The sequence below is a fragment of the Ursus arctos genome, unplaced genomic scaffold (genome assembly GCF_023065955.2).
Source record: "Ursus arctos isolate Adak ecotype North America unplaced genomic scaffold, UrsArc2.0 scaffold_18, whole genome shotgun sequence".
NCBI classification, from domain to species: domain Eukaryota; kingdom Metazoa; phylum Chordata; class Mammalia; order Carnivora; family Ursidae; genus Ursus; species Ursus arctos.
Window position 1 is genome coordinate 8,118,599 of NW_026622852.1, and position 23,198 is coordinate 8,141,796.

Below are 23,198 nucleotides of genomic sequence, written 5' to 3' on the forward strand. Positions count from 1 at the left end.
ATATGATTTACATATTTTGAAACCTTGAGTAACCTTATATAAAGGCATTTAAATTTCAATTATCCAAGAGGCATGAATTTAAGAAGACTAATACTGTCAAATACAGAAGTCTGACACAACAAAGTTGAAACCAAGAACAAGTAAGTTCTGGACAAAATGCAAGAGAATTCTAAACTGTTTTTTTTTTTTTAAAAAAAACCTCTGAATGGTATATCCATTCAGTACAATGAACTAGCACTCAGCAATAAACGTATTAAACTATGAGTAGAAGCAACATGGATGAATCCCAAAATACAGAGGAAAGAAGTGATAAAACGAGAGAATATCCTGTATCATTCCATTTATTTAAAACTCTAGAGAATGCATATTAGTCTGTCCTGACAGAAAGATCAGTGGTTCCTTGGAGATGGGAGACAAGTAGGTAGGGGAGACAGGAGAGTATGAGAAACGGTCATTAGGAAACTTTAAGGGGTGATGAATGTTTACTATCTCGATTATGGGGATGGTTACATGTAGGCCAAACTTCAACAAATTGTGCACTTTCACTATGTGCATATGTCAATTATAAATTACATATCAATAAAGTAAATGATCCCTCTCCCCTTCCTGAGAAAAGGGTGGGGTCTGAAAGTCCTTAATTTAACAACTAAAATGTTCACTGAACTTCACAGAGCAGGCCAGGGAGCAATAATCCTGGCCTAGGGGCTGTTTCTTCTTTTGTTTTCCTACCACAGCCATAAAATATCTAAAAACATCCCATGATTTAGCCTGATACAATATATACATTCAGCAGATTACATCAGAACAAAGAGGCATTCTCACGTTGAGCTTTTCTCAAAAGGCAATAGAGTGACTATGTTTACTACTTCCTGGAAAAGCATGAATGTAGTGGGAAGGTGGGGACACACAAAACCCCACTGAATCCTATAGTTGAGGCCCCTCAAGTCCTACAGTAGGAAATAAATGTTGCCCAGAGGCAGACTTCACGCCTGACTTATTAAAATGAAATATCCTTGGAAGAATGGAGGTAGTGAAGAAGGGGGAACACCTAACCTAGAGCTTCACGAACTTTACACAGCAACAACAAACTTTGACAAACAGGACCAGTGAAGGGGTCCTAGCAAAGTATAAGGGAAGCTGGGCATACCTTGTATAGAAAGGAGAAGATCCTTTTAAACTACAGAATAACCTTTAATCTTTAGGATTCTATCATCACAGTTTTGTTAGGTCTGTGATGTCTTAAAAGCACAGAATGACAGATTCCCATGACCATTTTCTACAGCCAGTTCCCCAAAGCAAGGCATGATAGGGGCCACCCAAGTACATAATGTAAAATTATTCCAAAATTAACTAGGACTATGTAACATTTACTTTCAAGCAGACATCAAGATTAAATAATTGATTCCCCACAGGTATCCTATGTTCCACATTGTAGTTAGCCATATTATATCTCCTCAAAAGAATCAACAGACATTGGTTCACAGAGATGAAATCAGTTTCCATTCTACGTATGGATGTTTATAATCTCAGATCATATTATCTTCATTGAGAAAAAGAGCAATCAGTGAAATCAACAGTGCTATTTATTCATGTGTATTATGGGGGGTGCTGATATATGGGTGACAGAATCACAGGCAAGTTTTTTGTTTCTTTGCACTACTCTACCTTTTCCATATTTGTAAAAATGTGTTATTTTAATTATTAAACAAGTTACCAAGGAAATAACTATCTTATGTATATTACTATACAGTTTTAAAATATAAATAATAAAGTAAATGGTAAGGTATCCCAAAACATATTGAAATTATCAACATTAAATTATCAACACACCTAAATAGGTTTTTCCTAATTTTTTTTGTATCTAATGTCTCTGTTTTTCTTCCAAGAGTTTCCTTTTTCACTTTTTCCTCATGTATTTATTTCTAGCACCTTAGATCTGAAGGTAGAGTTCTTTATAAGAAAGTAACAATGAATATTGTTTTCTAAGATATAAATAAAACTAAAAGGAGAATAAAGATCAGAATTCTCTACACTAAAGAAATTTAACCGCCACAAACAAGAAGAAAAAAAGCAAGAATTTAAGTCTCAATTTACTTTTTATTTTTTTTAAACTCAGCAGACCAAATTTGGAAAAATCGCATTAACATTTCTCTAACTCATCTAATCTCAACACCTTAAAAAGTTTTTGTTATAATATACAATATAAATTACTTTTTTAATCTTAATTTTTTTCCAAAAAGAAGACACTTCTGAGGAGAAAAATGATTATGAGAACTACTTGCCCACAAAACATGCAGAGTATTACAGTTTTCAGGTCAATGTAATTTAAAGAATAAATTTTGCTGTTTTAATCAGACTCCAGAACCATCACAAAATGTTTACAAACATTAACGTTTCAACTCTGCCGAATTTAATGTTTTACTGATTTTTTTAAAGAAATAGAAGAAATATCTTTAAAAATTAATGCTTTTATGAAACACAAAGGGAACTAAAGTAATGCTCTGTCCATAAAAAGCAAGGGCCAGTTTCTCAGTGAAAACCAGGAAAAAGAAAACAAGTGGCTTCAGACCAAAGATAAAGTATCTTTTCCTCAAATAACAGTTTCTCTTTCTTCCCAAACATCAAATTACCACAATAATGCTTAGACTAACACAAGAGCCTCCTGTATGATCTCCCCCCACCTTACCCTAAACCAGTCCATTCTTCAAGGTCTCCACCAGTTTATAACCTAGGTCTCTTTAAGAACTTCGTTATGGGCTGAATTGTGTCCTCCCTATCTCCCCAAAATACATATGTTGAGGTCCTAACCCTTATAACCTCAGAATCTGACTGCATTTGGAGACAGGGTCTTTTAAGAGGTAATTAGGGTTAAATGAGGTCATTGGGGTTCCCCTACTCCAATACGAATGGAAGACACAGGAAGAAATTGTCATCTACAAATTGCCAGCAAGCAATCCTATGTTGATCTCTAATTTCTTTGAAATGCTATAACTTAAAATAAATAAATAAATGATAAAAATTTAAAAAAAGAAATGGTGTGACTTTTACTATGTGCAAAACTTTCTTATTCTTTCCTTTGTGTCATTATTTTTTTTCAATCAAGACAGTAAGCTTCTAGAGCAGTATCTTGTTTTTTCTCCCCAGTGCTTAACCCAATGCAACATATCTCCTAATCCATCTATTATTATCTACTAAATAAACAACTACCTCAAATCTTCTCAGAAAATATTTCACAGGAAGGCAATAGATTATTTAAGTAGAAGTTCTTCATCTCCTTATTCTTATTCGCCCACACGGAACCCCACTATAATTATTTAATCATAGTAGATCAACTTTACCATACTAACCATCACTTCCCAACTGTGTTTATATAGATGCTCTCTTACGCATGACACTATTTCACAAGAGAAAAATAATACCTTTCTTGTTATAAATATGGGGTTGATAATGTACATAACAATGTAACTGTATCAAATGAATTCCTATTTAGGCCAAATGTATTTTAAGATCACATACAACTGCCTGGGAAATATAATAATGCTAAAATATACCATCATTCGTATGTACCATCAAGCAGCCCTGAATTCTATAGGAAGTTTTCTGCTTCTTTACTTTGAAGTATAAGATCTTTCTCTGGCAGATATGTTGTTTGCTCTGGGACATTTCCAGTCCAATATATCAACTTTTCCTCAAGATAATGAAATTCACAAAGTACTTTGTACATATTACAAATATACAAAATGGAGCCAACCTGCAACTCAACCTAAGGGAGTCAAGTCTATGATGTCAGACTTGGGATATAATCTGAAGAAAATCATCTGCCTTTAACTAAGGGCAGTTAGTTCTTCCAGGCAATTCATTGTTGAATGCCAGCTTCTAAGCCCCTTAATCTCAACTCTAGACAATGGGTCCACCTCATTTGTAAAGCAGAGCCTCAATACCACAGCAGCTGAAGGCTAAAAGCCTGCATCAATGCAAAATTACATTTCAAGGATTCCCACAAATCTGAGCACCGCCACCTTGCAGAGAGATAGTAAACTCTGGGGACAGCCTTCACTCCTTCAAGATATATGTGCATTTAAAAAGTATCTAAAATGCAAAAAAGTCTTTAAGGGTCAAGCAGGACAATGTCTATGTGATAGAAATTTGGAGCACACGAAACTATAACTGACATCTTGTCCTGCCTAAGCCAAAAGCAACAGGCTTAGGCAATAAAAGGAAGGACTACAGCAAAGCAAGAAAGAAAACTAGAAATGAGAGGGGAAATGAAAAGAAGAAATACCAATGGTAGCTAAAGAAAGAAAAGGAAGGCATGTTAGAGGCATATACATATATGATCAATCTCGGTAATATGTTGAGACTAAACGTCACCATTTTTTGTTTTAGCAAAGGTTTAGGGGTGGTGAGGAATCAAGCTCTCCCACAAACTAGCTTTGCCTCAAGTGGTAACTTCCCTGCAAAAAGGAATCCATGACATCCCCTAACCCCAGCTGCTCCCTACCTAAATAAACAAAACTATAATTCTCAAACCTGTTCAGGTTGTAGGGCAGCAAGAAGTCACTAGAACTCACTGCAGAGCACCTTGAAATTTGGCTATCTATATAAAATTTAAAGTAACTATGCATGTAATTTCTGCCAATCGGAAAACTCACTTTATCCTAGATTCTGACAAAGAAAGATACCAAAAGGTTAAGAAATCTTTTTGAGGGTGAAACTTGGAAATGAGAAAATCCAATACATTAACTTAATTTGTCTACGTATTGCGGGAAAGTCAGCCAATTCAGGAGATACGAGAAACAGTGTGAAAGGAAATGAAATTAAACAATGCACCCATCACAAGAGGGGGCATTTAAGCAATACTCTTTTTTTTTAAGATCTTATTTATTTATTTGACTAAGAGAGAGGGGGCTGGAGGGAGGGAGAGAGGGAGGGAGAGAGAGAGAGAGAGAGAGAGAGAGAGCGTGCGCACAAGCAGGTGGAGCGGAAGGAGAAGCAAGATCCCCACTGAGCAGAGAGCCAGATGCCAGGCTGGATTCCAGGGCCCTGGGATCATGACCAGAGCAGAAAGCAGACGCTTAACCGACTGAGCCACCCAGGCACCCTAAGCAATACTTTTAAAGTCTGCTCTAGGTTGGCAAGTTTTTCTGTAAAGAAAAAGAGAGTAAACATTCCATACTTTTAAGGCTGTACATCCATGTCTCAACTTTCCCACTGCTGTTGTGAAAGCAACCAAAGACAGTAAGAATCCACCATACACAATAGGAATGAGTGTGGCTGTGTGCCAATAAAACTTATGCACACTGAGATTTGATTTTTATACAATTTTCATATGCCATGATATATTTTTATTTTTTTTAACCATATAAAAATCCACAAACCACTTCTAACTCCTACACTTTAATGGAAAAACAGGCTGCTGCTGGCCAGTTTGGCCTGTGGCCCTTAAGTTTAGAGACCTCCGCTTTCAAAGACCCTAAAATGAACTGAGCAAGGATAGAGTCTCATCTAGCTAGACCCGCGGATTTGTAAACTAGCTCATTAGCTAGCAAGAAATCTGGGCATCCCCGACAAGATTATTTCCACCACCCTCTGAACCTTCTCAAGCTCCTCCTTCAGGCAGGGGCACAGGTGCACCCATCCAGAGCTTTACATTGTATTAGAAGCTCAAACCTAGGAACCTTAAGTGTTGTTGTTGTTGTTGTTGTTGTTGTTGTTGTTGTTGTTGTTTTAACCTAAATTCTACCAGGCGCTAAAGCATATATTAAATAGTTGATTCGACCCTTTAAAAAAAGTTCATTATGGTCACGTATACCCAAATTCAGCATGTAAAAACTCCCAAGCCCTAAACCATCATTTCGTTAGTTTTTCAGATCGTTTTTTTTTTCTTTTAACTCTGTCAAAGGTAACCTAAACGAGGGATGTCTACGGAAACACAAAAGCAATGTTTGCACCACAGCTGTCCACCAAACCTGGGTGACAGTATCTAGACACTTTTCAGATTCTTCTCCTCTGGACATCAAACTAACATGGACGGTATTCTTTCTAGGCTGAAGTCATGGTCCCCTTATCTGATGCTACTACCTAAGAAACACTAGCTGACATCCGCACCCTCCCCACACAAGGCACGCAGCGCCCACGCTCGGGTTCTTCGCCAGCTGAGCAAGCTCTGCAAGCCCCACCCGCGGAGACGGATGGAGACGTCCCGCCGCCCCCGACTCGCCCCCGGCCACTGCGCAGCGGCGGCCACCCGGCCCCCCCTCCCCCCGGCTGTCGCCCGGCCCCTCCTACGTTAGGCAGTCCCAGCTTGAATTTCCATGTGATCTGAGGGAAAGACTAGCCCGGCCTTTGTGCCTCTGCAAAGAACGCAAGCAAAAATTTACACCATCACCACCCCCGACACACACACAACTCCCAAGACACAAAGCGTCTCCCGAACAGAGCTTCCCGAGGAACATCCGGCATCCCCCGGCTGCGATCGCAGACAAAGGCGCCCCATCCGCTAGGGGTAGTTGAAGAGGGTGGCGAGAGCTAACTGCTCCCACCATGGGGGGCAGCGGATGAAAGGGCACAGGCGCCGCGGGGGATGGGGGGCGGGTACCAATTAGCGGCGCGCTCGGAGTCCGCCAGACAAGGCTAGAGACGCCAGTCTTGGGGGGCCTTTTCCCCCTTGGATCTATGCGTCCGACACAGCGTAGCGGTGGAGGGGGGAGTCCGGCCCCGGCCACACCAGCGGCGAGCAACAGGCTCCTGCGCCCCGGAGCGCCGGCCCGCTCACCAGGCCCGCGGTTCCCCTCCCCGGCACCATCCCTGTGGCCCTCCAAACAAAGAAAAAGAAAAAAAACTTTTAAACCATTTAGAGTAATCAAGGGCAAAGGGGGAGAGGGGGTGGGAGGGCTGAAGGACTGGGACTAGCGCTCGCGGGGGCCATGCAAGTAGCGAAGGAAACTTCCAGACCCCATCCTTTTAAAAAGCCTGAGGAGCAGCGGCTTCCCAGTACCGCCGGGCCGCGCGGGGTGGGGCGAACGCACCCCGCCCGCCCGCCTGCCTGCCCCGCGCTCCGAGCCCCCAGCGCCCGCGCACCTTCCCGGCCAGCGCGCGCACAGAGCGCGGGGGCGCGCTCCGGTCTCCTGGCCCGGGCCCCGGCGCCGCTTACCCGGCTAGCGGCGGCCGCCCCGGGCGGGGACGCAGAGGGGGAGGAGGGCTGGGGAGCCGAGGTCGCCGGGGATTCGAGAGCCTCGCCTCGCTCCCGTTCGCCCTCTTTTCTGCTGAAGTAACGGCCCGGCGAGGAGCTTCGGGATAAACGCGCACAGACACTCACGCGCGACCGTGAAACTTAATCCCGCCCGGCCAGCGGCGGCCCGACGCCAGCCTCGCGCTCCGCCGCTCCCCCTCCCCCCGTGCGCGCCGCACTTGCGCCGACAGGGGCTGCCGAGGAGAAGGCGGCGGCGGCGGCAGCGGCGGCAGGGCCGGAGCTGCCGGGGCTGCGTGACGCCTGCGGCCGGCGGGGCGGCGGGCGCGCCTCGGCCAATCACGGGGCTCGGCCCAACCCGCGGGTCCTGGGTTTTAAACTAGTGCTCGGGCGCTCGGCCTGGGGTGAGGCGCGGGGGTTCTGTGAAGTTGCTTGGGGGAATACAGGGCTCCCCGTTAAATGGGAATGTCCGATAACAAGGACTAATTATTTTAGCCAAGTATGGCCCGTGCAATGTTTGGGACATACTTACACTAAAAAAAGTCATTCATTGTTTATTTGAAATTCGAATGTAACCGGGGGGGAGCGGGGGGGCGCTGTATATGCCTTTCTAAATCCGGCAACCTGTGGGAACTGGTAGCATCTATTTCTAGTTTTGAGGACTTTTTTTTTTTTTTTTTTTCATTATGTGGGCTGCCTTGTGAATGCCTTTTGTATGAGTAGCTTATTTAAGTGGTATGGGGTGGTGATGAGAAGCACTTTAATGAGAAGGCATAGGGAGTGGGGGCTAATTTCACATTCTAAGTAACTTTTAGAACATTAGTGGGCTTCTTAGGTATATCCAATTAAAAGACGGAAACAATAAACATGAAAGAAGGATTCAGAATTGCATGGTGTCAGGAGAAACATATTCATTTCTGTTTTGTGCCATTTAAGGTTGTGTTTCTGATACCCTCAATTCCTGAGTACCAGGAATCTTTCTGCGGAAGAATATTGCTTCCTCTTTCAATACATACATCTAATATTAGAGTATACATCAAAGGATACTCAGAAGTCCAATTTAAAACATTTAAAATAATTTCTTATAATATCCTGAATTAAAAGCTCTGATTTCTTTGGCAGACTTGTAAATTTTTTTGTCTACTAAAAAAAAAGTCAGTGTATTTCTCCAATATTCACCAAATATTTAAGGGGAAATACAATTTTTAAAGCATACAAGGCTCCAGAGGGAAGCTGATTTGAGCTATCAAATAGATATTTTCAGAAAGCTTCAAAATAGATCAGTTGCCTGCAAATGACTGGGAGTAAAATGAGCTAAAGTGCCCTGGGTGGAGAGAGTATCCTCAGTCCAAGACCCATTGTGCTTTCTCAAACATGGGCATCAGTGTAGTTTTGCCTACTGGGGAAATAAAAGCATTGACTAGATTTCTTTAGCATCTGTGGATATTCATCTCCTCTGGGTCCTTTGAAAATGAAAGTGAAGTTAGGATGAAGGGAAAAGTCATCCGTTGTATCTTCAACACATCTCTATCTTGTGTAACCTTTCAATCAGCACTCTCAACTCTCACCATTGAGAGAGAGAGAGAGACTGAGAGACACAGAGAGACAGAGGAAGGCAGGCAGGGAGGCAATAACATTACTCCCCAGTCCATCTCTCCCCAGTTACATTTTCTCCTCTTTTCCTCACAGTTAAATTTCTTGACATCAACCACCTGCATCCTGGCTTCCTGTCCCATCACTGCACTGAAAGGGCTTTTGCTAGACACCAATAATCTCCCCTTAACTAAGTCCAATGAAATTGTTTCTCTCCTTATATTCTCTGTCCTCTCAGATGCATTCATAATAACTATTGAACGCTCTCTTGAAGTGTTCCCTCCACCCCATAATTCCATACAGTCACACTCTCAGTTTTGCTCCTTCCTCTTAGTGCGAAGCCAGTGTGTGGGACCTGAAGCTTACACAATCTGGGGCTCTGCTTTAAGAAAAAAAAAAAAAAAGATATCTTTCTTTTGAAAACTTTACAGAAATGTGTGACCATGTAAAGACATTGCTAGGGTTCCTCCCAGGCAGAAGAAAGACCCAGAATCTTTTTTTTTTTCTTTTTAAGTTTTGTTTATTTAAGTAATCTCTGCACTACACGTGGGGTTCAAAGTCACAACCCTGAGATCAAGATCCACATGCTCTTCCAACTAAACCAGCAAGGCATTCCTGACAAACACCCGGACTCTAAAGCTTCCGTAGGTTCAAGGCAGATCTGCCTCTGACATCAGGCCAGTCTTTTATCTCCTCTGCCAATGAATCTCCTCTCCCTAGCCTTTAAATGTTGGGAGTTCCTCAAGTAATGTCCATGGTAGAGCCATTCACTGAGACACAGAACTGTGAAAGATGACCAGGCTTGAGCAGAAATATCATGGTTTCGGGGCGCCTGGGTGGCACAGCGCTTAAGCATCTGCCTTCGGCTCAGGGCGTGATCCCGGCGTTGTGGGATCGAGCCCCACGTCAGGCTCCTCTGCTGTGAGCCTGCTTCTACCTTTCCCACTCCCCCTGCTTGTGTTCCCTCTCTCGCTGGCTGTCTCTATCTCTGCCGAATAAATAAAAATAAAATCTTTAAAAAAAAAAAAGAAATATCATGGTTTCATTTTGGATAATCTAGGTTGAGTCAGGCAATCAAGGAAGTCAAATAAACACTCAGATACATGTAGAAATCTAGATTGAAGATAAAATTTTAGGAAACTTTGCCCAATCCATGATTAGCTGGAGGGGAAAATCAACTTACTTAAGGAGAGCCAATAACTAAGATTACTCCATGATTCCCACAAATTAGTATAAAACCATTGTGCTACATTCTCATTGTACCCTATACCATTGCTTCATATTATTCATCCTACTTTGTAATTATATATTTAGTTTTATAATTACTTATGCAGTGGCTCTCTGCTCCCTTGGACCACAAACTCCAGGAGAGCAGGGACCAAGTCACAGTCTCATCCTCAGAGCCTAGCAAAATGTTTCATAACTAGTTAGTATTCAAATGGAATGGGACAAATATATGACTGCAAGAATGAACAATTCATCAGTAGAACTTTTTTGTTCTTGCCATAGACTCATCTCACGGCATCCCATTTTGAGAGGATTCTCTTGTTGTTTAGAAATTCCAAAGGATTCCTCTTTGAATAGCAAAGCATTCCCATTTGTCATTTTCCAAATCTGGTCATTCTCAAATGCAAAGGAAGTAAGTCCATGAAATGCTAGTTGCTAGAAAAGCACAGAAGAACAATTCCATAACTAGCTACTACAGGTGTTCTGAGGGTCTTAAGAGGTAAAAGGGGGTTTGTTCCATTGAACTACAGGGGAAAAGCCCATAGTTCAATGAGAGGCAAGTTTAAGGAATTTAATTCTCTGATTTAATGCAAGTATACAAATGAGATTAAAGCAAAGGATTCTACCTTGTTTAAAAAGACACCATTGCTCTGATCTCATTTAGCAAAGGAAATCCTAAGTGCCAACATTATTTTTTAAAAAGATTTTATTTATTTATTTCACAGAGAGCACAAGCAAGGGTAGCGGCAGGCAGAGGGAGAAGCGGGCTCCCAGCAGGGAGCCCAATGCGGGGCTCCATGTGGGGCTCCATGTGGGCCTCAATCCCAGGACCCTGGGATCATGACCTGAGCCCCTAAGCCAAAGGCAGACACTTAACTGACTGAGCAACCCAGGCACCGACTACATGTCCACTTTAAACAGTAGTGTATCAGAGGACAAAAAGGCATCTTGTTTAGGTTAGTTCCTTCACAAAATTATCTAGCACTTGGGGATGATTTCATCTGGGAGCTTCCCCTGTTGAAGTTAACCCTGACAGTTTATTGCTCTATTCTCTCCTGCTTATTCGAAGCCAGAGTCCCAAGCTTTTCTAGAAAGCTTTTCTAGACAGTATGGTGCATTCCTCTGGTTTAAAAAAAATTCAAGAGGTTTAAGTAAAATCTTACAGAGAAAGCTAAAATAGAAAGATAAAACAGAGCTGATCTTCTCTATGGAGTGGGCTGAAACTCACCCCAAGACCACAGATTAATAATTCTTTCTATTTCGTGTTGGTCGCGGCCTCTGGGAGCTGAAGATGAAGGAATGAGGAACGTTGTGTGCATTCCAGGTATATCCTCAGTGAGGCATTCTCTACGGCAATTTGTTTTTCTCAGTTCTGAGTCGGTTCAGACCATGTTTGTAAGGAAAAAGATTTGGGGGACTTCCAGGATTGGTTTAAACTATTTTGTTTTATAATTCAACAAGTACAAACATAAATACATAATATTATTTTCCATTTGTTGTTCCTCTGTAACTCTAAAACTGGTGAAAGGCCCAACTTGTCTGCTCAAAATCTTTAATGTCTGCTAGAAAGATAGATCATGAAAATTCAATTTTGGATCCATGGGGATACAGAGGAAGAACCTTTTAGTTGCCTTTCAAGCACACAGTCTCTGTTCTGCCTTCCGAACAGTGGATAGCCTAGGTATGGAAGAGGGACAGTCCCTTACTGGTAGGTGCACCCAAAGAGCTCCAGGGTCAAAGCTTCATTTGAACTGAATCCTTTCCCAAGGACTAAGTGACTCTGGGGGATTTCTAACTGTGGGACGATGGACAATTTCCAGCCCTAAATAGCTCTGACTCTTATTAATGTTTCATTTAAGTGCAAAGTAGGTAACATGTTTGTATCTTCCTCTGCCTAAGGGTTATCGGCTATATAACAGAGACCCATTTCTAATTTATCACAGTTTGCAGAACGATTTTTACCTTCTGTCTACTGGCTGACGGATTTTATAGTTTCAATTGGCCTCTAGTTTCTCAAATAAAAGAGAATACTTTTTTTTTCCAGTCTGTTTAATGTTAGAAAAAATAGACCATTTTAAACAATCTTTAACTTTTTTCACCATTGAAAACAGACAAGATTGAAAGGAGAGAATATGAAGAAGAAAGAAAAGAATGTTAGGATAATGAATATATATATATGTCTAGGAGAAAGCCATTAGGAGGAGGGAATGGCTAAGAAAGAATCCCAGGCATGAGAAAAATGCAAAATTATATCTATTTTGAGAACATGTAGAATAATCTGGCTCTCTTCATGTAACAACTGTTTATAGAAGAATAGAGGCAGTGAAACCTACAATGTGTCCGATTGGGTCTCATCTCTCTAAGGAAAAAAGAAAGGGCACTGGGAGGTCATGACCATCTGACCTTGAGTTAATTTGCTTTTATACCCACAGAATTCCGGCGCAGTGAGGAAATCCTGGGCAAAAACACTGGGACTAGGTTATTTTTTGGGTGGAATACATCCAAACACTGTTCCAAAATCTCTGACTCAAGTTCATGTAAACTAGAATGACATTTTGGAATATGACTGTAAGTCAGTTGTCTAAAGGTCAAGAAAAATAAGCAATTAACAAGCAATTAACAATAACGAGAAAATTTGTTCAAGTTTTAGGTAACACCCATCTATGTTCTATAAGAATAGAGAAAAGAAACTGAGTTCTTGAGATGACCATTGTGTTACTGGATCACATTTTACCTGAAGCCCACCCCATCTCTTGAATTTCCATTTAGATGAGACAATAAATCACCTTTAGTTCTTAAATTAATTTGAATTGGGTTTTCTGTTATTTGCAACTAAAATCATTTAAGCTGATGAAATATACATATTCAGCCATTTGCAGTGAGCTAGACAGGTACTTTCAAGTGTCAAGGAACACAATGAAATTACCTCGGTTGGAGGGAGTTTGTTAAAGAAGAGGTAGGATTACTAGGAAGACAAGAGTTTCCATAGGTGAAACAAATGGAAAAATGTGACATCTTTCTGGTTATACCACAAGCACACAGAGAGAAGGGGAAGGTCAGTTCAGAGGCTGCAGATCTCAAGACCAGGTTTTCTTAGAGATTTTGCACTTCTACCATAATTATGATTTAGCACAAACTGTTCCTATTCACCTTGTTTTCCTTCTGCCTCTAACAATAATTGTTTAGAATGGTTCCTTGAAAATCTGGTGATCCTTCATATTCTGGTTTATTTAGCAATGAGGCAGTGAACAGCTCTGTGTTCTATACACAGAGGAAGGCTTGTTGATTTATGGGCTTCACTTTTAAGGGAGCAGCATTATATTCAGGAGCCCCCAAATTCCAGAAAAAGAAGTCTTTGCTCAGAACCATTGGATGTATTTAAAGAGGGTATTTTTGGGGTGTTTGAGAAATCGACTCCTAGCTGCCAGGAGTTCTGTCTGGAAGCTGCCTGTATGCATGTGTGTGTATGTATTTGTGTGTGTGTGTGCGTGTGCGTGCGTGTGTGTGTGTGCCTGTCTATATGTGTGTATATGGTAGTGGTGATGATGGTGATATCAACTGTTTTAATCCCCATGTTTTGTACCTGAAATTGTATTTCAACTCTTCCTTACACCTCATATTTCAATGTTCCCAGCTTCTCTTCAGTTATAGTAAATGGTTTAGTCCTGTCCATAGCTGTAGTATTTTAGGCCCTTAGGCAATGCTTCTCAGACTGTGAAGAGTTAGGTTTTTTTGTTTTTTGCTTCTAATTTCCAAAGTATTATTGACTAATGTACTTAAAATTAATTACTACTGTTTATATGCCTGAATGTTGGGTCAGTGTTCTATTGTTATAAAGATTTTTAAAGAAACGTTTAATTTCTTTGTGGACCGTGCTGTCCACAGAGCAATTCTCTGGGGCCTTGTTACTCCAAGTATGGTCAATAAACCAAAACATCTGCATTACTTTGGAGCTGGTTAGAAATGCAGAATCTCGTCGCCCCAGGCATCACCCCAGACTACTAAATCAGAATCTTCGTTTTAACTTGATGTCGAAGTGATTTATATACACATTAAAGATCTTAGGGAATTTCTACTCTTTCATCTGTTTTTTGTCTTCCAGGAATGTTCTGCTGTATCTTTACCTAGAAAGCTTTTTTTTTTCTCTCTCTTTTTTTAGCACTTCAGACTGCTGGCATCTTTTCCTCATTCATGTCACTGATCAAATGTCCACCTCTGTTGGAGAAGGCTTTTCTGGCTCTCCAATAAAATTAATAGCCTCTTCCACATCACATTACCTTGTATTATTTTCTTTGTAGTATTTATTGCTATCTAAAATTATTGTTGACCCCTTCCTGCCCCTCCCTGCCTCAGCCAGGCTAGAATGTAAGCTCAGTGAGAGCAGAGATCTTATCTGTCTCATTCACTGTCCTTTATCCAGGGCTAGCTCAGTGCCTGCTTGGGGGTACGATTCAAACGATTCAAATGCTGTCTACACTCTGCTTTCATTCACTTCATGACTCTGCTTACTCCTGGCTCCTATGACCTCAACGCTTGCATTTATTGCTTTCTCTGTGTGTCCCTCTGAATCTGTAGCAGAGAGCCCAATCCAAACTGGCTTATAAAATTAAAAGGATGCTGGCTCATACAACTAGAAAGGTCCAGAGCAAATGCAGTGGTCAGGCGTAGTTCCCTTACGCTCTGGCCCTCTTTGTCTCCAATTCTTTCAGCGCAGCGCATCTCCACGCATCGGCTTCCTGTTCAGGCTGGCAGCGGGATGACCACCACAGTCCCAGCGCTCGCATTCCTGTGGCGTGCTCCCCAGAGACCGAGCACTGCAGCTGCTCTCTTTCATAGTAAGAAAACTTCTGTCCCCCAAACTTCTGGCAACATTCCTCCAAAATCCTTAGACTGAATTGGATCACATGCCCCTTCTAAATATGTATACACGTCTAGAGTGGTGTAATTACAAATAATAAAATGGATAGATCTTAAGAGTCCCTTTCATTAAGTTTTGACACTTAAATACGACTGCATAGACACTAACCAAACCAAGGCGTAGAACATTTCCATCGCCCTGGAAAGCTGCTTTGTATTCTTTCCAGTCAGTCAGATGAATAACAGTGCCCTGCGGAGCCATCGTGGAGTTGGAAACCAAAAGAACGATCAGGAATACTGAACCTGTCTTTCTGTAAAATATTGATGTTTTATTCATCATGTACATTCACTTTAAAAAATATTGCATTAAAATATGATTTATGCCGGTTACTGGTTGTTGTTGTTTAATGTCCTCCGTCTTAAAAAGCAAGTGTCACACTCACTTTACTTGCATCTCCCTAGTTACTGTCCTGCAGTCAAAGAGCCTCTGTTTCTGTCTGTCTCTGTCTCTTTCTTATTATGATCTCTGCATGTGATCTCTCCACATGATGGTTTCACTATAGCTGAACTTTTTACATGGTAGCTGAAGGCTCCCAGAGTAAGTGGCCAAGAGAAGTCAGCAGGCCATCTGTATTTCTTACCTGATTTAGCCTTGGAAGTCACTCAGGGCAACTTCTGCCTGTATTTCACTCACTGTAGCAGTCACAAAGAGAGGGGACATAGAATCTGTCTCATGATAGACAGAGTGTCAAAGAATTTGCAGAAGGGGAGCTTGGGTGGCTCCCAGTTGGTTGAGCGACTAGCTCTTGATTTTGGCTCAGGTCATGATCTCAGGGTCACGGGATCCAGACCCACGTTGGGCTCTGCACTCAGTGGGGAGTCTGCTTGAGGATTCTCTCTCTACTCTCCCTTTGCCCCTCCCCAGCTTGTGCTCTCTCTTAAATAAATAAATCTTAAAAACAAGACCTGCGGATGTATTTTCAAGCCACCATGGATCCCACTGCTTTCATAGCCATTTTTGGGTAATAGTGAAGAGTCCTTATTTTTGAGTATTAAAAATTCCTATCCCAAAGAAATTTTTAAAAATTCATCTTCCTTTCAATTTCAAGTGCCTCCTCTTTGCCCCCAAGTTTAATTGGATATTGTTGGTTTCATTCACTTCCTCCTCTCCATTCACTCACTCACTGCTATTTTTGGCCCGTCCAAGTTGAGAGTAAGAAGCTGAAAAGGAACAAAAACATCTTTTTACTTGGTGAATGTTGAAAAGTCTTCAAGGGCAGATAATCAAAGGCCAACTCCCTCTTTTGGGGGGTGATTTAGTGAGTTATTTGAAGACCCCCTCCCCTCTAGCCCCTTAGACCTCGGTCCATTATGCGAATGATGTACATTCTTGTGACCTTGTAACACTCTCCTTCAACTCCTGCTTTCCTGCTACACCCTCACACAGACTCTTCCTGCTAGGGCCCACTTATCCAGACAGGCAGTTCTTTGGGGAATTTTTTTTCAAAATGGCACCAGTCTAGACTCACTGCATCTGAGTTGTCTGTATGGACTTCAGACAAATTCTGCAGCTCAGCTGCCTCCAAATCTGCAGGTTGGTCTTGGCCCTGCCATCAACGCAATTTGAGACAGGCTTTCATATCCAGACTTTTCTAGGGAAGAGTCAAATGGTGTGCTCTATGCTCCCCAAACTCCAGATGATCCAGAACATGTTTCTCTTAACACGTTCTTACCATGATCTATTTTAATAGCTGCGCCAAGCAAGACCTAAGTTTCATAGCTCAGCAAGCATCCAGGCTGGTTGATGAAATGCCTCCTCTTTACCAGTCAGTGATTCTCTTGAAGCTCCCCTCACTTTTGTGGGGAGATGTTGAAGAAGCAAGATTCTGACACTATGAGGAGTGGTTCAAAAGCATAGTACTCTCTTCTAAGTGTGCAGTTTTCTCCAAAGGAAGCCTCACTCTGACGATGACGTTTGAAATCCTACTCTCTTTAATGTAGCCTGAAAGGGTGCCAGACTCCATGCTGTGTTTCTTAGTAAACTGGTGGGCATGTCTAGTTTCTCTATTTAGAATATGTGGAGCAAATATCCCTTGGGTCCTGAGATTTAGGACTTCATCAAAGCTTCAAGACAACAAAATTGCCCCAATTGACATCACTAACACTTCTGTTAATTTTTTAACATTTTTTTTAAGTCCGCTCTGCATCCAATCGTGGGGCTTGAACTCAGCACTCTGAGATCAAGAGTCACATGCTATACCAACTGAGGACTGAGCCAGCCAGGCACTGGAACACTTTGGTATTGTATATTAAAGTCACATATAATAGTGCCTATTCCTGGATCATGTCCCATCTGTCTCATTTCTTGCATTAATATCACATTGTTTTAATTATTATTGCTTTGTAATAGGTTTTAATAACTGGTGGCCTCTCACTACTATTTTTTTCTCAAAATTCTCATAGCTTTTCTTAGCTAATAGAAAAATTACTTAATTATATACTCCAATTTATGTTAATTAAGAATATTAGAAAATCCAAAGTCAATCCAAATGGAATTTGTGGTTTATTTTTTTCTTTTAACAGAATCTAAAGTTGTTTGCTTTTTTTTTTTTTTACAGGTATCAACATTTGCAGATTTTATGGAATCTATATTTTAGAGGCAAAAACATAAGAGCAAGAACAGCGGTGGCTTTGAGATGTGTTTCTTTCCATGACATTCCCTTTAAAAATGCAGTCCATCAGCCAGAGTCCACCTATCAACCTACTTTATGATAAGGTGTTTAGTGAGTAATCAAGTATACAAAAGTGTAGGATTCAAATTATACATAGATTAAATAATTCACCTTTGAAAGGCCTTATCTCTTTGCAAGAGAATTACATACTTAATGAACATAGAGATTATAGTTTCTTTAAAAAAATGCATGAAATTAACAAACATGGTGCATTTATAGTAATCTTAGTTCAGTAACCTGATAGCAAAATTGAAAAGGGTAAGGTGAGGGGCGCCTGGGTGGCTCAGTTGGTTATGTGTCTCTACCTTAAGTTCAGGTCATGATCCCAGAGTCCCAGGATCAAGCCTGGCTTTGGGTGCCCGGATCAGCGGGGAGTCTGCTTCTTCCTCTGCCCCTCCCCCCACTTGTACTCTCTCTCTCAAATAAATAAATAAAATCGTTCAAAAGAAAAAGAGAAGGGGAAGGTGAAAATTTTGATAAGAGCACACTAACACATCAGTAATACAATTTCAGGGAAATATTTGAGCTTCTACTTTGGAGGGCTCTACCTCATAATAATAGTGTCTGAATTTTGGCTCTTTATCTTTGAGATACATGCCATGGTCTTTATGAACAGTTCAATTCTTGAGAAGCTTGCTCTAGTTTACTCAAAAAGTATGGGTTTGTTTATATTTGACAGCAATTCAATTTTGAGCCTTTTCCCTTTTATCTTATGTTGCAATTGTATTCCATGTAACATAAATGATGATATGTGAAAACTGAGCTTACGTGAATAATATTTAGTATAATATTTTGTATATTTAGCATAAGATAAATTTATCTGAACTTAGAGTTCTGAGGCAAGGAGGGGAAGCAATGAGAGTTGACTACAAACATGGGGGTGATATATACATCAAAACTGCTCAGGGACCCCATTGACATATCTCCTAATACCTACACATGCCATTTACAAGGACCCTACTGTCAACACTTTCCTACACCACCACTGCTGCAACCGTCACCACATCAGCACCAGCCTCACAATCACCTCCACCACCCCCACACCACCAAGATCAACCCCAGCATCGCCCCCACAGCCACAAGCATCCTGCGTGACTTCCTGGTTTGCATAGTGACTGTGTGTCCTTACAATAGCTGCATAGCATTCTGTGCACACACACACAGTGTGAACTGGGCATATGCACTTCAAAAATCAAATCCTGGAACATTTCCTTTCCCCTCCGTGAAAACAGAGAAACTAGTGAAATTGGCTATGGTTTCTTTTTGCTGAGCTTCTTCAACCTGATTTATTTTTTTACTTTCTTTCCTAGATATCTTCTTGCTTTTTGACTCATTTTGATGTAGTTTCTCTTCCAGGTCCAACATTTCTGCAGAGTGATATGTGATCATAGAAAACCCCCCAACTCTGACCCGCCCATGAAAATTACACTTTTGGAATTATTCTACCGCCATTTTTATCCAACTGACTTCTGCACTAGGTGGCCTGACTTGACCTAGCTCAGATCCAAAAAAATTTTGCAGAGAATGTCTTCTTCCTGAAGTTTTCTCTTCTCTTGGATTTCATGTAATTCTTCTCTCCTGATCATTTCAATCTTTTTTCTATAAAAAAAGGTTGAAAAATCTTAATTATTCTCTACCAGTATTGCTTTTCTTTCTAGACATAGGTGTTTCCAAAACTTTTAGACAAAAACAAGGCAATTCCATATCAAAATGATTGTACTTTGAAATTTTGACTTTTTGGTTGTAGCTCCTTATCAAAGTAAAATGTAAATTTATACATTTTATCATCACATGGATTTCCTGGGAAGTGTAAAGTTATTGGGGAATGCCCTAGGGATCAACACTTAGGTGAGGGGATCATGAAAGTAGTAGGACTAGGAAAAGGGAGATGTCAAACATTACAGCATCGCAACAAAGCCCTCAGCAGATCCTACAGGTGTTCTGAAACTAAGACGGCCTTTTAGAGTTGTCCCACCTTGAAAAAAGTGGTCTGGCCTTTTTTAAGTCTATGAAATTTGCCTAATTTATTAAACATTATTCCCAAAGATTGTTTCAACAACACCATCTTTGTTTATATCTTTGTGGACTTTGCTTAAACAATTTGCTTTTCCAGATATTTTTCTAATTCTTTAGCTGTTTTTCATGTAAAATATAATGATGTTGAGGGACTTTTGCTCACCTCTCCTTCTCTCCACATACAACAGTACAGGACAAAAACTCCAGTGCTGATTACGGTAAGATTAGGGTTCAGTCAGCACATCAAAGTATTCTCAAGTGAAAGAAGACAAAGGCATGACTGACTCAAGCCTGGGAAAGCAAGTACAAAGGTCAAGTCTAAAGGCAGAAACAGGGTAACTAACAAACAGGAAAGGTAGTTGGGTTTCAGGATCAGGACAGAAACTGGAGCAGGGAAGAAACTGGAGCAGTGCAAGAGTAGGTCAAAAACAAAGCAATTGCTGCAAATAGAACCCAATGACCACAGTTTGCCTTTGTTGATCATTTAGTCCTGAATATGTAGTGAATGAAGTTGTTAGTATGGCCTAAAAGGACACAAAGAGAGGAGACATCTTAATATTTGAGTTTATTTCAAGAGAAATGAATCATGAAGAAATAGAAAATCTGGACAGACTGATTACTAGAAGCAAGACCACACTGGCAATCAAAAACCTCCCAAAAAACAAAAGTCCAGGACCAGATGGCTTCACTGGTGAATTCTACCAAACATTTAAAGAATTAATACCAATCCTTCTCAAACTCTTCCAAAAAATAAAAGAGGGACCATTTCCACAAATTTTAGGAGGCCATAATTATGCTGATACCAAAACCAGACAAGGACACCACAAGAAAAGAAAATTACGGGCCAATATCCCTGATAAGCACAGATGCAAAAATCCTCACAAAATCAAAACAAAATTTATTAAGCTAAATTCAACAGTACATTAAAAGGATCAAATACCTTGACCAAGTGGGATTTATTCCAAGGATGCAAGGATGGTTCAACATGTGCAAATCAGTCAATGTGACATACCACATTAACAAAATAAAAGACAAAAATCATACAGTCACCTCGATAGATACAGAAAAGGCATTTGACAAAATTCAACATCCGTTTATGATCAAAACTCTCAAGAAACTGGGTATCGAGGGAATGTACCTCAACATAATAAAAGCCATAAAAAGCCTGGAGCTAACAACATAATCAATGGTGAAAAGCTGTACTGAAACTAAGACAAGGATGCCCACTTCCACTGTTTTTATTCAACACAGTCAAGCCAGATCAATTAGGCAAGAAAAAGAAATTAAAGCCATCCAAATCAAAAAGGAAGAAGTAAAACTGTCACTATTCACAGGTGACATGATATTATATAGAGAAAACCCTAAAGACTCCAGCAAAAAAATCAAAACAAAACTGTAAGAACTAATAAGTGAATTCAGGAAAGTTGCAGGATACAAAATCCATGTATAAAAATCAGTTGTACTTTTATACATTAATAAAGTATCAGAAAGAGAAATTAAGAAAACAATCCTATTTACAATTGCATAAAAAGAATAAAATACTTAGGAATAAGTTTAACCAAGGAGATGAAAGACTAAAAACTGTAAGACTTTGATGAAATAGGAGAAGCCAGAAATAAAGGGAAAGATATTCCATGCTCATGAATTAGAAGGATTAATGTTGTTTAAACATCCATGCTACCCAAAGCAATCTATATATGCAGTGCAATTTCTATCAAATTCCAATGACATTTTTCACAGAAATAGAACACACAATCTTAAAATTTGTATGGAACCACAAAAGATGCATTTCTTACTTTTCTTGGAAAACAAAATTTTTCAGGCTCCCTGGTCACCTGGCTTCCAGCTCAACTCCACAAAAGGACAGAAAAAAAGGGAGAAATCTGTTTTTGACCTCTTTCGCTTTGCTTTGGGCAGTCCCTAGCAATCCCTGGTTCCTTGGAAATTTCTACTCCCTCTGGATTGATCCATGAGCTTCCATTCACCCTGTCCTTGTGTTCTGGTAATCTAAATTATCCCTTTATTCCTTAATCCCTTACTGAGGGCAGTATGGGCTTCCTGCTGTAGCTAATAAATGGGAGGTTTCACCATCCCCTCTTTGGTTTATCTGTCTTTCCAACACATTTGTAGGTCATTTCTCTTGCTAAATTCCTTTTATTAAACTAGCTGGCATAGGTGATGTTTTTCTGCCTGAACCTTAATATACCCACTAATTTTTTGTGTCCCCTTACACAAAATGAAGATTGCACTGACTTCTAAGCTCCTTTCAAACTCTTTTATTCGGGATTATGTCCCGCTACACTTTCCCTGTGATCTTGCACACCTATTCCTTCCTTCCTTCCTTCCTTCCTTCCTTCCTTCCTTCCTTCCTTCTTCCTTCCTTCCGCTAATATTTATTGTGCTACTACCAAGTCCTAGGCACTGTTCTAAGTGCTGAGGATACATGCAACAGTGAAAAAATTAAAGTCTTGCTATCATAGAGCTTGTATCCTACTGTGGGATAGGAGAAGCAACTGTCCCTTTTTGATGAGGACTGAGAGATTTCTCTAGATATAGGAATTTTAGCACTAAAACTGGAAAAATCCCAGGGATTTTTTAGACATGATCACCCTTGTGTGGGGAGATAGATAAAGAAACGTATATGTATTTTTAACAATCTCAGGTGGAAATAAATGCAATGAAGAAAAATAAAGCAGGATAGGAAGAAATGAATGGCAGGGGTGCACGAGTTCTCTGTTTTGATAGTGTGATCTGGAAGACATTTGGGATGAAATAACATCAAGCAGAGACCTGAATAACTTAAGGAAACAAATATTGCAGATATCCGGGTTGAGATACCAGCCAAAGGAAAGGCCCTAAAACTAAAATGTGTTTGACAAATGCATCAGTCATGGTTTCACTAAGAAACAGATGGCATAAATAAATAAACAATAGTCAGTATGTATATTTTGAAGGTTGGAGAAACTAAGCCAATTAGTGAGTCTGGGTACATGAAAAGATGCCATTCCGGTTTCTCCTTGATGCTCAGCTCTGCTCTGCTCACCTCAAAGACATCATCACAACAATTCCTTCCCACGAAATAAATGAAAAATAAATGCGCAAAAAACTTCTTATCCCAAATCAAAGACCTCATGAATCAAAGGATTTTTTAGGAAGGAGTATCTTCTACATATTTACCCTAAGTATCCAAGTTCCAGTTGCAACCTAGCCAGAACACTAGATTATAATAAAATGCCTTATTTTAATACCTTAGAATATATTGGGTTACTGAAAGTGCCATTAAAATAAAATTTATATATATAAAATAAAAATCTCACAAAACACAGTAATATTATGTGACAGAGACTACTCATCTTATGTACAATTTTATTCTTCCCTTCTTCCTTAGTGAAGGAATCTTTAATTTTTTTTCAGGGTGGTAATGTATGTTGGGAGAGGCATGGCCCCTGAGCATGTCTGCATTTTCTTGTTGGTTATGCCAAGGATGCATGATCCTAACTGCTGTTGACCCAGACCATTTTTCAAGGTTGTTTTTATAGCAAGCAGCACCAAGAGCAGGCTTGCTTACTACTTGCTACAAAATG

General features: G+C 40.4%; 1 protein-coding gene across 21 annotated transcripts in view; it reads right to left on the minus strand.

Moving 5' to 3' along the window:
• Positions 1-7,451, minus strand: part of MPDZ (multiple PDZ domain crumbs cell polarity complex component) — a 168,726-nt gene extending 161,275 nt beyond the window's left edge. For 15 of the 21 annotated variants that reach the window (XM_048222978.2, XM_026506535.4, XM_026506528.4 and 12 more), the window contains exon 1: positions 7,154-7,451. The gene's annotated coding sequence lies outside the window, so the exon portion shown is untranslated. The remainder of the gene's footprint in view (positions 1-7,153) is intronic. The other 6 variants (XM_044386929.3, XM_048222982.2, XM_048222981.2 and 3 more) reach the window with 2 other exon arrangements.
• Between the last annotated feature and the right edge of the window lie 15,747 nt (positions 7,452-23,198).